The following is a 13156-nucleotide window of genomic DNA, read 5'->3' on the forward strand; positions in this document are numbered from 1 at the left end:
GGCAGAGGATAATGGGTATTTCATGATACCATTTTGTCAGGAAGCCAAAAAACTGGAATTGAAAAGGCACTGGCATATGCGCAATAAAGGCAACTGCTCTCAGATGTGATGATCAGTTGGGTTTAGTCTGCTTGCAAGTAACAGGAAATCGAACTAAAACTGCTTATGTAAAAGGGGACAGTAATGGCTCACAGTCCAACTGTGTCAGGCTTCAGGTACAGTTTGATCAGGAGATCAGAAGAGCTCACCAGATCCTAGTTCCCTCTACCCCGATTCTATTCTTCTTCAGTTGCTGCCTTGAGTTCCAGGCCTTACGTGAGAGCAAGAAGGCAGTGGCGGATCCAGCTCTTGTGTACTCTTAGGTTGTACATACTGTAGGAAACAGTCTCCTTTCCGGAATCCCAGGTAAGTCTCACTGTATCTCATTTGCTTTGGCTGGGTCCTGTGCCCATCCATGAACCAATTGTTGGGGCCAGAGGGATAAGATGTGCAGTCAGGAGTTTCACCCCCAGAATAGAGGGTGAATTCAGTTTCATCTGATTCCATGTGGAGTGATGACAGGGCAGAGAGTGTTTTCTCAGAGGAAAATTGGGGTGTGAATACTAGAAAGTGTGAGGTTCACATGTGAGCTCCAGAAAGAGACCATATCTAGAAGTATTTAGAAGGGTACATGGGGCCCTTGACAAATATGTTTTGGGGAGCCCTGCATATGTAAACAATTTGATTAGAAATAAAAAATTCCTGGGCCCATATGAGGGGTAGGGATTTACTGAGAAGACTGGGGATAATGGGTATGAAGTGGTACTTTGATGTTTATTGTTCAGTCAGTACACACAGGGATTCTTTGCGGTAGCCATCTCTTCCTGTTCTTTACTGCCAAATGTGCTGTTCTGGGATGTTACACTGGGAAGCAACTTAGTGCTTACAATGCCATACTCTCTGGACCCTGTTTATACTGAAACAATATAGATCTTGCCTCTGCATTTCCTTAATAACATTTATCTAATGCGCGTTACACCGTTACTCATGGGGCGGCACCATCCGTCATGCTGCCAGTGAACAACGGCTTCCAGGGACTCTCTCAAAGGCAGTGCCTCATTGAGGATGGCCACTGAGAGAAGTCTTACCCAGGGTATGGGGAATCTGTGAATGATAATTCATTTTTGGTCATGTTAAATTTATCATTTGGAGTTTCATAGTGTCCACGCACGACCTCTCTTTAACTCTTTGAGCTGCATCATGGCATTCCTAAAATGTGATCTATTTCAATGTTGACCTCACTCCTGCCTGCTACACAGGATGCCAGCAGGAAGCACAGATAGGGGGACCACGGGCGGAACAAGAACAGGGCAAACAATGTTTGTGCTCACGCAGTAGAGCTTATGGCTAACCCAGAACAGACTTGCCTTATCAATCAGAGGCAAGAAAGGACATTGATAACGATGTACTTTTGGAATGTTGGTGAGGTCTGAAGCCGAAGGCCAAGAAAGAATTCTTGAGACAGTTGTCTTTGGTGCAAAAAAGATGATCTTATTAAAGCACAGGGACAGGACACACGGGCAGAAAGAGCTGCTGCAGGGGGGTTGTGAGGGGTGGCTGATGACATACTTGGGAGTTAGAGAAGGTAAGGAAAAGGGAGGTGTCCAAAAGGGCTTTCATATGCTAAAGACGACTCTGGGATCCCAGAGGCCTTGTTGTTGTCAAGCTAAAGTTGTTTTTCCCTCTAGCATTAACATTAAGATAGTTAGGAGTTTCCAGGAGGACTGTCACACACATCTCACCCAGGAGTGGTGGAGGTTGGGGGGGGGGGGCAGTTGCGGGGTGTCTGCTTGTGCTTTGTCCTCAGCTTGCCTTTGCTCCCTCATCAATAGGAAGGGCTCAGGGGCCTTGCAGACCAATGAGTAGGCACAGCTACACTCAGAAGACTGACACATGACCCAAAGCCTGCAGAGTGGTTTGGGTCCAACAGAAAAAAGTACACAGAGTAAGGACACTTGCTGCTACCCTAAAATTACTGTGAGTGCTGCAGACCAGGGGTGGCACTACCGTCTGAACACAGATGGGCAAGAGCCAAAGCGCAGGCCCATATATGTGGTAAAACCCAAGGGTCAGTGGTAGATCATTCATAGCTCAGAGCTCTGAACCCCTCCTGTGTCTGATGTGAGAGTCACCTAAAATCTGTGTGTCGGCATCATTCTGCAGACGCGATTTCATGTGATACCACAAAAGAAAAAACCACACAAGCCAGAGGTACTGATCTGCTCCTACATCATCCTTCTGAAGCAGGTCCTAGCCACAAGACACTAGGAACACCCCACAGGCATGATCTTCTCAGGTCATCTGGTCAAGTCCCTAAGTAGTCGTAGAGGGTTAGAGACCACTTTGAACGAGAGGGAGAAAGAGGAACGAGAATCCATGTGAACCCCAGCTCAGGGTCAGGGAGCCCCATCTAAATGACACTGCCAGCCCTAGCCAGTCAGAGTGGTTCTTAGGAAATTTTGAGGTAGGGGCACCTGGTAGCTCTGTTTGTTGAGCATCTGACTCTTGGTTTCAGCTCAGGTCATGATCTCGGGGTCAGGGGATCAAGTCCTGGGTCAAGCTCTATGCTCAGTGGAGAGTCTGCTGGAGATTCTCTTCCCTCTCCCTCTGCCCCTCCCTGACTTGTGCACGCTCACTCTAAAAATAAAATGTATCTTAAAAAAAAAAAAAAAGAAAGAAAGAAAAGGAAAGAAAGAAAATTTTGAGGTAGGTGCTTCTGGCAACCAGAACTTAACACAGGACAAGGTACAGGCGAAGAGTACCAGGCCTGAATACTACTGCCAGCCCCACCTGATTCCAGACACCAGAAGAGGACATCCTTCGAGGAACGCACTCCAAAGCACGAGGCTCCTGAGGCATGAGCCTAGAGCAAGGGATACCCCCCCACACTGGATCTCAGAGCAGTACTGAGTGGGAGCTAACCACACGTGCAAGTCAGATTCACAGTTCAGCTTGACACATTTCCTGAGCACCTGCTAAGTGCCAGGCCCAGGGTGGGGGCAGACTGGAAATGTGCGAAGCCACAGTGCCTTGCACATTGCAGTGTCGCTGCAGCAATGATGCACTGGTTGCATGGCATCGCTTCCCTCCTGTGCAACAGATTCCACAGTGCCTTGGGATCCAGGGACCTGTTCACACCTCACTGTATCCACTATTTCATTCCAATCCAATAAATATTAAATAACAGGAAATACTGAGGTTTATTCCATGTGTTCCGGGCATTTGTTTAGACCTCATTACTTTTTAGAGGGAGCTATTGGGTGGAGGGTGGGGAGTGGGGAGACAGTGAGAAGCCCAGAGAGGTACATCATGATGAAGCCCAGCCCAGGGCTGGGGTTTGTCAATGAAAACAATCCTCTTTCCTTCCACTGGGGTTCCTTTCATACCTTATGCCTTAGTAAAGACTCTGCTGGTTATCAGGCGAAAACTCCTCAAAAACGGAGACTCCCAAGGGTTCACAGGAGGAGGCAGAGAAAATCACCAGTCAGATAACTATGGCACTCTTGTTCAGCTGAGAACAGGAAGCAAGCTTCCGGTGGGGCTGAGCAGCATGGAAAACAGAGAGCTGTTGAGGGAGAAGAGGAGACGAGACACAGGAGAAGTGAGTAGTGTGGGAGGGTACAGATGGGGAAGCCCAATTCGCGCCTGATGTGTGATGTGAGAGGCAAACCCCCTGCTCTGTCTCCCGAGTAATCTTCAGTAAAAGATCTTTTCCCATTGATGTCCTGTGGCAGCCTTCACTGTGCCCGCTCCTGCATTCTCAAAGCTCCACCAACACAAGGCCCGTGGGGGGTGTATCCGTTTCCTCGGGCTGTCATAGCCAATAACCACAAACTTGGTGCTATAAAACAACAGAAATTTATTTTTTCACAGTTCTGGAGGCCAGAAATCTGAGATCAAGGGGACATGAGGGCCTGGCTCCCTCTGAAAGCTCTAGGGGAGGATACTTTCTTGCTTCTGTCGGACTCTGGTGGCCCCAGGCATCCCTTGGCTTGGGGCCATGTCACTCCAACCTCTGGCTCCATCTCTGTCTCTGGCTTTTTGCTTTCTCCTCTATGTTTTCCTCTTCTGTTTCCTTTTTTGTTTTTAAGATTTTATTTTTAGGGCTGCCTGGATGGCTCCATCGGTTGGGTGGCTGCCTTCGGCTCAGGTCATAATCCCAGAGTCCTGGGATCGAGCCACATGTCGGGCTCCCTGCTCAGTGGGGAGCCTGCTTCTCCCTCTCCCTTTGCCTGCTGCTCCCCCTGCTTGTGCTCTCTCTTAAAAAAAAAAAAAAAGATTTTATTTTTAAGTAATCCCTACATCTAACATGGGGCTCAAACTCACAACCCCAAAATCAAGAGCCACATGCTCTGCCAACTGAGACAGCCACGTGCCTCTCTTCTATTTCTTCCTTTTATTTTTTTTAAGATTTATTTATTTATTTTAGAAAGAGAGCATGAGCAGGAGGGGCAGGAGGAGAAGGAGGCAGAGAGAGAGGGAGAGAGTCTTAAGCAGACTCCATACTGAGCTCAGAGCCCAACACAGGGTTCGAACTCATGACCCCAAAATCATGACCTGAACAGAAACCAAGAGTTGGATGCTCCATCAGGCACCCCTCTTCCGTTTCTTATAAGGACCTTACTATTCATTAGATTTAGGCCTCATCCAGATGATCCAGGATGATCTCATCTCAAAATCCTTATCTTAATTATATCCGCAAAACCCCCTTTTCCAAATTAGGTCACATTTATAGGTAGATTAGAGTTTGAATGTTATCTTTTTAGGGGAGCCACAATTCAACCCATTGGGATAACAATGATCCTGAAGATCTGGGGCAGTGTCATCACAGAATGAACTATATCTTTAAACTGAGCATTAGACATCACTGTGGCCAATGTTCCCCACCTGGGAACGTCTTACCGGATACCTGACTCCTTTTGCCTTGGCCTCTTCCCAAGTTCTTTCCCCATCTTCCCTCTATACACTGTGTACAAAAAATCTGTTAAAATAAGTCCTGGGCACCTGGGTGGCTCAGTTAGTTAAGCGTCTGCCTTCAGCTCAGGGACCACCCCCCCACTCCTGGTATTGAACCCCATACTGGAGGTCCTGCTCAGCGGGGAGCCTGCTTTTCCCTCTCCTCCCTGCTTGTGCTCTCACTCGCTTCTGTCTCTCTCTCAAATAAGTAAAATCTTCAAAAAATAGTGCTAAATAAAGGTTGGAAGTCAGGGAGAGATATATGAGGGAAGTGTGAAAAGAGTACTTAGGTAAAACTGAAAATCCCTGTCGCTTAATCCAGAACAGAACAGCAAGGTTGGCCCCTCAGCAGGTATCCCTTTACAAATCAACAGGTCTCTTGAAATATTTTCCCCCCAAAAAGATCAATACTCTCTTAAGGAAGAAGTCTAACATCTGCCTATAGAGCGCAATAAGCACAAACTGCTTCTGAAATAATGGGTTTTCTCCCAGCACCTGTAAACCAGGACACTGTGAACTGAGAACTTGACTTCCCTGGCTCCTGGTTCAGGAAGGGATTTTGCAGAGACTAGGAGAGTTCTCAGTACAGGGAACATTCCATTTAGGGTGTGCTCCTTTTTCTCTTTAGGCCTTCAAGCAATAGTCCCAAACAGAAAAGCAACTCCAGCTTATTTATGTCTGTTATTTTTGAGTGTAGAGTTATGTGGGAGGAGAGACATCCCCTCTCTGGGCTCAGTGTTTCTGTCACTAAGTGTGGTATCGTGATTTATAGCAAGAAATACGTATTTGGTCCTCTGCCGGGCACAGAGCCTCCAAAACCCTTGGAACTTCCCCAGTGGTTAAGTGCTATAAGGTGAAAGCAGCATCTTTTGTTATTCATAGCAAGCCCCCATCAACCACACCTGAATTTATGTTAATGGTGACTTTTGAATAGCCCTTAAGGATGGGAGCTGGTTTCCAGGGAACCAACAATGAGAGGATTAGAACTTTCAGCCCCACCCCCTGACCTCCTACGAGAGGAGGGGGGCTGGAGATCCGGCTCCATCACCAATGGCCCATGATTTAGTCACCCGCCCCTAAGTAATGAAGCCTCCATAAAAACCCAGGATGGGGTTTAATGAGCTTTCTGAGCTGGTGAACACGTGAAGGTATGGGAAGGATGGTTGTTCAGAGAGAGCGTGTTAGCTCTGCGCCCCTTCCCCACCTACCTTGTCCTATGAATCTTTCATCCACCTGTTCATTTGTATCCTTTAATATTCTTTGTAATAAACCGGTTATCTAGTAAGTCAACTGGTTTTCTGGGTTCTGTGAGCTGCTCTAGCAAATTAATTCAGTCTGAGGAGGGGGGTCATGAGAACCTATTTATTGCCGGTTGGTTGGTTGAAAGCACAGGTGACAACCTGGAATTTAGACTGGCATCTGAATGGGGGGGGCGGGGGGCAGACGTGTGGGACTGAGCACTTGGCCTGTGGTTTCTGACACTATCGCCAGGTCATGTCAGAACTGAGTTAAATCTGTAGGTCACCAATCAGTATCCACTGAGAATTGGAGAACAGCTTAGTAATGTTGGAAAAGCACACAAGACCAACACAGGGAGGGGAACCCCAGGACATCTGCAGACGGTACTTGGGGGTGTTGCTCCTTTTTATCTGTTTTAATATAGGTCTTCCATGTCAGATTTCACGTGAAATAAGTTTAAAGACCAGTGAACTTGATGACTTCTAAAGGCTACATCCAGGTCTGCCCTTTGCTCAAGTTACTTAATAAATATTTACTGAGCACCCACTATGTGTGAAGCACGGCTGTAGGCACTGGGGCCACAGCAGTGAACAAAAAAAAGCAAACATTTTAATAAAGAAAAAGAGACAATAGGCTCAAAATGCAGTCACTTGTGTTAAGCCCCACATCAGCAAACCAAGACTTACTATCTAACCTAATTGCTGCTTCAACCTCTCCCAGGAATGTCCTCTTAATTTTTTTTTTTTTTAAGATTTATTTATTGGGGGGGGGCAGAGGGAGAAAGTATCTGAAACAGACTGCACTGAACTCAGAGCCCAGCACGGGGCTTGATCCCAGGATCCTGAGATAACGACCTGAGCTGAAACCAAGAGCTGGACGCTTAACCGAGTGCATCGCCCAGGGGCCCCTCCCAAGAATGTAATCTTAAATCAGCTAAATCTGGAATTTCCTGGTCAGGACTGGTGAGGCAATCTGCTGATAGATTGCTTTCTGCCCCCAAAGATGAGGTACTCTGCTTTTTCCTTGTTCATGGTCTTCTGCCTGGTGAAGGGGTTCAGGATAGTCTCACACCAATGTACCACTCTGACATGGGGACTGTTTTAAGCTGAAGGCACTTGACACCCTCCGGGCTCAAGAGAAACTTTTGTCCCTTCCTATGTAGAAGAATTTAAATTGGGGGGGGGGGGGTCTTTCCCAGAATAAGGATTATTAGCAGAGATAAATTTTATGAGTGACTCATCCGTATGGTAGGGCAAACATCTAATTACCAAACATCTGCTCTTCTCATAGCACTGTGAAATGCATTCCTTTACTCTGAAATCACAGACACCCTTCTCTTTAATTCAGAATGATGTATATACCTTATGTTGCCTGTCTTTGGCATTTCCGTGTCTATGTGGATTCCCTGTACATATGCTTTAAATTTGATTATTTGTCCTGTTAATCTGTCTCATGTCAATTTGATTCTTAGTCCAGCTAGAAGGACCTTTGAGGGGACAGGAATTCTTGCTCCCTAACGCTATAAAAAGTCCCCCACTTTGTTCAGCTCTTCAGAACTCCTTTCTGTTTGCTAGATGGGATGCTGCCTGATCCGTGAGTCGTTGGATAAAGCCAATTTGGTATTTAAACTTACTCAGTTGATGGGGCGCCTGGGTGACTCAGTCGGTTAAGCATCTGCCTTCAGCTCAGGTCATGATTCCAGGGTCGTGATCAAGTCCCACGTCAGGTTCTCTGCTCAGAGGGGAGCCTGCTTCTTCCTCTCCCTGCCGCTCCCCCTCCTTGTACTCTCTCTAATTAATTAATTTACTTAGTTCAATTTTTTTTTTTAATAATTTCTACCCTCAACGGAGTGTCAACTAGAGTGGAAGGACATGAGACAATTTTCTTTTTAAAGTAAATGGACAGTAGATGAGAAGGTGATGAGTGCTCTGGAGAAGAATCAAAGAGGGGGGGTGCAAAGTTTAAAAGGGTGATCAGGGAAGGGAAGACTCCATGGAAAGGTAGCACTTGAGTCAACTTGAGGGAAGTGAGGAATGAGCCAGGAGGGATCTTACAGTAGTCTATACTGCCTATTATTTTTTAACAGTTATGTGTTTATTACAAGTATTTTTGGTATTCATTTTTAGTGGTGATATACAGCTATCTTTTTAAAGATTTTATTTATTTTATCTTTTTATTTTTTTTTTAAGACTTTATTTATTTGAGAGAGTGAGAGAGAGAAAATGAGCCAGGGGAAGGAGCAGGGGGAGAGGAACAAATAGACTGTCGGCTGAGCAGGGAGCCTGACATGGGGCAGAACCCTGGGCTCATGACCCGAGCTGAAGGCAGACAACCAACCAACTGAGCCACCCAGGTGCCCCTTATTTAGTTATTTTAGAGAGAGAGTGAGAGAGAGAGTGCACACGAGAGCAGGAGGGGCAGAGAAGGAGGGAGAGGGAGAGAATCTCAAGCAACCCAATGGAGGGCTCCACGCTACAACCCTGAGATTATGACCTGAGCAAAAACCAAGAGTCTAACACTTAACCAACTGGGCCACCCAGGCACCCCTACAGTTTTCTTTCCTTCCTTTTCTTTCTCTTCTTTCCTTCCTTCCTTCCTTTCCTCCCTCTTTCTTTTCTTTTTCCTTTCCTTCCCCTCCCCTTCCCCCCTTCCCTCTCCTTTTCTTTCTTTCTTTCTTTCTTTCTCTTTCTTTTCTTTCTTTCTTTCTTTCTTTCTTTCTTTCTTTCTTTCTTTCTCTTTTTCTTTCTAGATTTGTGTATTTATGAGAACGAGAGAGGAAGGGACAGAGGGAGAAGGAAGGACAGAGGGAGAAGGGAAGAGAGTCTTAAAGCAGACTTTGAGCTGAGCATGGAGCCCATGCTCATGAGGGACTTCATCTCTCAACCCTGAGATCACAACCTGAGTTGAAACCAAGAATCAGAAGATTAACCAACTGTGTCACCCAGACACTCCTACAGTTATCTTTTAAAATAAAAGTTTTTAAGTTTACAAAGTGGGAACTGGTTTAAAGTACAATACTAAGTAAATTAGCAGGGGTGATAAGCACATATAGTGTGGGGGTCCCAACTGGATGGGGGCCAGTGGTGAGGGGTGTGTGTGTGTGTGTGTGTGAGAGAGAGAGAGAGAGAGAGAGAGAGAACGAGAGAAAGGATTCACCTGAGGCAGAACAAAGGAAATAGTTTACTGAATACACATCAAGGGAGCAGCAGACAGGGCAGCAAAGGAGAGACTGCGATGGGGCAGTGGTGAGAAGCCACAGCATGAGTGAGGGAAAATGGACACTATGGAATTTTCCCTTTTTTGGTAATCTTAGGAACTGTACCTGGTTGTAATTGGTCAGTGAGGGCCTATGGTCATTCTGAGGTGGGTCATTTAATGAGCCTGTTTCATTCAGGTCAGTGGTCACCACGGGCCCTTTTGTGTTGCTCAAGTGTCCATTCCTCAAGCTTGTTGCCTAAAAGCAGCCTCTACATATAGCAAATATGAAGGTGATTCCCAAATGCTTGAAGCTGGGAAATGCCGACTTTAAAATTCATTAATTATTACTGGTGGTCATTTCCTAGGGTAATCTTTTTTATTGAAGAACAGTCTCACATCCCTATTAAAGACAATGAGAAACTGGGAACCCAAACTTGACAATGGCTTTGCAAGTCACCCCTCAAAAATGCATCCCAGAGTTTAAGAAACATTTACTTCTCACGAAGTCATTGTTGAAAAGGATAGAACATCGGTAGTGCAGGGCAGAGGTGAAAGGTCACCCCATGATGGCTGATCCAGGGGGATATGAACCTGCCTCTGATTAAGGCAGTGTCTTCAAGCCTGGCAGAGAATAAAATCACCTTTTTATTTTTTTTTTAAATTTAATTAATTTGTTTGATGGGATGCCTGGGTGGCTCAGTCAGTTAAGCACCTGCCTTCAGCTCAGGTCATGATCCCAGGGGCCTGGGATCAAGTCCTGCATTGGGCTCCTTGCTCACCCAGAAGACTGCTTCTCCCTCTGCCTGCCATTCCCACTCTCTCTCTCTGATGAATAAAGGAATAAAATCTTCAAAACAAATAAAATAAATTTTATTTATTTATTTGAGAGAGAGAGAGAAGGAGCAGGGGGAAGGGCAGAGGGAGAAGAAGACTCCCCGCTAAGCAGGGAGCCTGATGTGGGGCTCAATCCCAGGAACCTGGGTCATGTCATGACCTGTGTGGAAGGCAGACGCTTAACTGAGCTACCCAGGCGCCCCCAAACCACCTCTTTAAAAAAATAAAAATTAAAAGAAGTCCAGGCCTCACCCCAGACCAATTCCATTAGAATCTCTAAAGGTGGGGTCCTGGCACTTGCTCACTTCAAAAGCTCTCACGTAATTTCCTACCTGTCTATCTTCTTGCTCCTTGGTACAGAGAAAGTACAGCTCTGAATAAGACAGACCTAGGTTCCAACCCTTCCACTTGTATGCTGTGTGATCCTATTTGATCCTTCTGAGCCCCTCCTGCCTCATCTGTACCTAGGAACAATAATACCCCCCTCTAGAGGTGTTGTGATGGTACCATGACACCGGACTGGCTACACGCCCACGGAGCACGCCAGACAATGCAAGTTCGGTATAGCCTGTCCCTGTCCCCTCCTTTCTTCAGTGACATTCCTGCCACCCAGAGCTTGACACAGAATAAAGGGGCACCCAGTAGCAAAACCTCAGCTCCCACTCTCAGCTCTCTGAGAGAGAGGCTTGAGCTTATTATTTGGAGGCATAACAATGGCTATGAATCAAATCTTTAATCCATTCTTCTCTTTTTTTTTTTTTTAAGACCTTATTTTCATGTAATCTCTACACCCAACACGGGGCTCAAACTTACAGTCCTGAGATCAAGAGAAGCACACTCTACTGACTGAGCCAGACAGGCTCCCCTCCATTGATTGTTTTCCATTTTTTAATTAATATTTAATTATATCAGTTCTGGAGCACCTGGCTGGCTCAGTCAGTAGAGCATGCAACTCTTGATCTCGGGGTTGTGAGTTTGAGCCCCATGTAGGAAGTAGAGACGACTAAAAAAAATAAATAAAACTTAAAGAGAAAGGTAATTATATCAGTTCTAATTGAGCCGTTGCTTTTTTAATTCCAGAAGTTAACATACAGTGTTTTATATTAGTTTCACGTGTACAATATAATTCAACAGTTCTATACATTACTCAGGGCTCATTATGGTAAGTGTGCTCTTAATCCCATTTACCTATTTCACCGACCCCCACCCCCACCTCTGGTAACCATCAGTTTGTTTTCTATAGTTAAGAGTTTGTTTTTTGGTTTGTCTTTTTCTTTGTTCATTTGTTTTGTTTCTCAATTTCCACATACGAGTGAAATAATAAGATATTTGTCTTTTTTTTTTCTAGGATTTTATTTATTTATTTCTCAGAGAGAGAGAGTGAGCACAAACAGGGGCAGTGGCAGGCAGAAGGAGAGGGAGAAGCGGGCTCCCCTCTAAGCAAGGAGCCCAACGCAGGACTCAATCCCATCATGACCTGAGTTGAAGGCAGAACCTTAACTGACTGAGCCACCCAGGCATCCTTCTCTGCCTTTTTTTTTTTTTTTTTTTAAATAGAGCATTATAAATAAAGCACAAGTCTTCTTTGCTCACCTCACACAATCCTGGTGCCTGGTCCCTTTCTCAATACTGAATTTGGCAAGTGCCTTCCAGAACTTTTAAAAATACATTTACCCATTTTATAAAAAGCGACAGAAAATATGTAACACTGTTTTATGTGTTTTTAGTGGATAGTTTTTTGTTTGTTTGTTTGTTTGTTTTTTACTATGTATATCATTATGGAACTTTTTAAATGCAACAACATGTTTACAAGACTTACCCACATTGTTACATGTAGCTAAATGTATATATACATTCCTTTTAGTTCCTCTCTAATATTCCACTGTAAGGATGGACCACATTTATGTAACTATTTTTCAAATGATAAGACATTTAAATTATTTCTAAATTCTTACAGATTTATTTATTTATTTGAGAGAGAGGGAGAGAGAGAACTGTGCATGCATGTAAACAGGAGGAGGGGCAGAGGGAGAGAGAATCCTGAGCAGACTCCCGAGCAGACTCCCTGCTGAGTGCAGAGCCCTTCATAGGGCTCCATCCCAGGACCCTGAGATCATGACCTGAGCCGAAACGAAGAGTCAGACACTTAACCAAGTGAGCCACCCAGGTGCCCCTAAATTATTTCTAAATTCTTAACATCACAAACAAAGCTGCCTGGAACATTCTTTTTTTTTTTTTTTTTTTTTTTAAGATTTTATTTATTTATCTGACAGAGAGAGACACAGCCAGCGAGAGAGGGAACAGAACCAGGGGGAGTGGGAGAGGAAGCAGCAGGCTCCCAGCGGAGCAGGGAGCCCGATGCGGGGCTCGAACCCAGCACCCTGGGATCAGGCCCTGGGCCGAAGGCAGACGCTTAATGACTGCGCCACTCAGGCACCCCTGCCTGGAGCATTCTTGTACCTACTTCCACATACTCCTGTGTATTTAAAAGAAAAGAAAAGAAAAAAAAAAAACAAAAAAACAAGCCCCAACGTGGGGCTTGAACTCACAACCCTGAAATCAAGAGTCACATGCTCCACCAACTGAGCCAACCAGGCGCCCCTCTCCTGTATATTTTTCACCTTTAATCTTCATTTGGTCAGTAGTGGAATGAGCCCTGGATTGGGAGTCAGTGGACCTTGGGCTGGTGGCTTAAACCTCTGAATCCTAGGCTCTCCATCCGAGGCACAGGCTCTGCCCCTTGCCTGTGGTGATTCTCTCACCTTAACCACTTCACCTGCCTCCTCACTGAGCTCCTGTCTCTGGCCAGGTCCCTGGTTCCTCCCCGTGTAGCCCTAACATCAGCTATCATGCCCTTCTTCTACTTAAAATTCTCCCCCAGCGGTAGAGC

This window comes from Ursus americanus, chromosome 22 (assembly GCF_024610735.1).
Source record: "Ursus americanus isolate L20-20 chromosome 22, mUrsAme1.1.p, whole genome shotgun sequence".
NCBI classification, from domain to species: Eukaryota; Metazoa; Chordata; class Mammalia; order Carnivora; family Ursidae; genus Ursus; species Ursus americanus.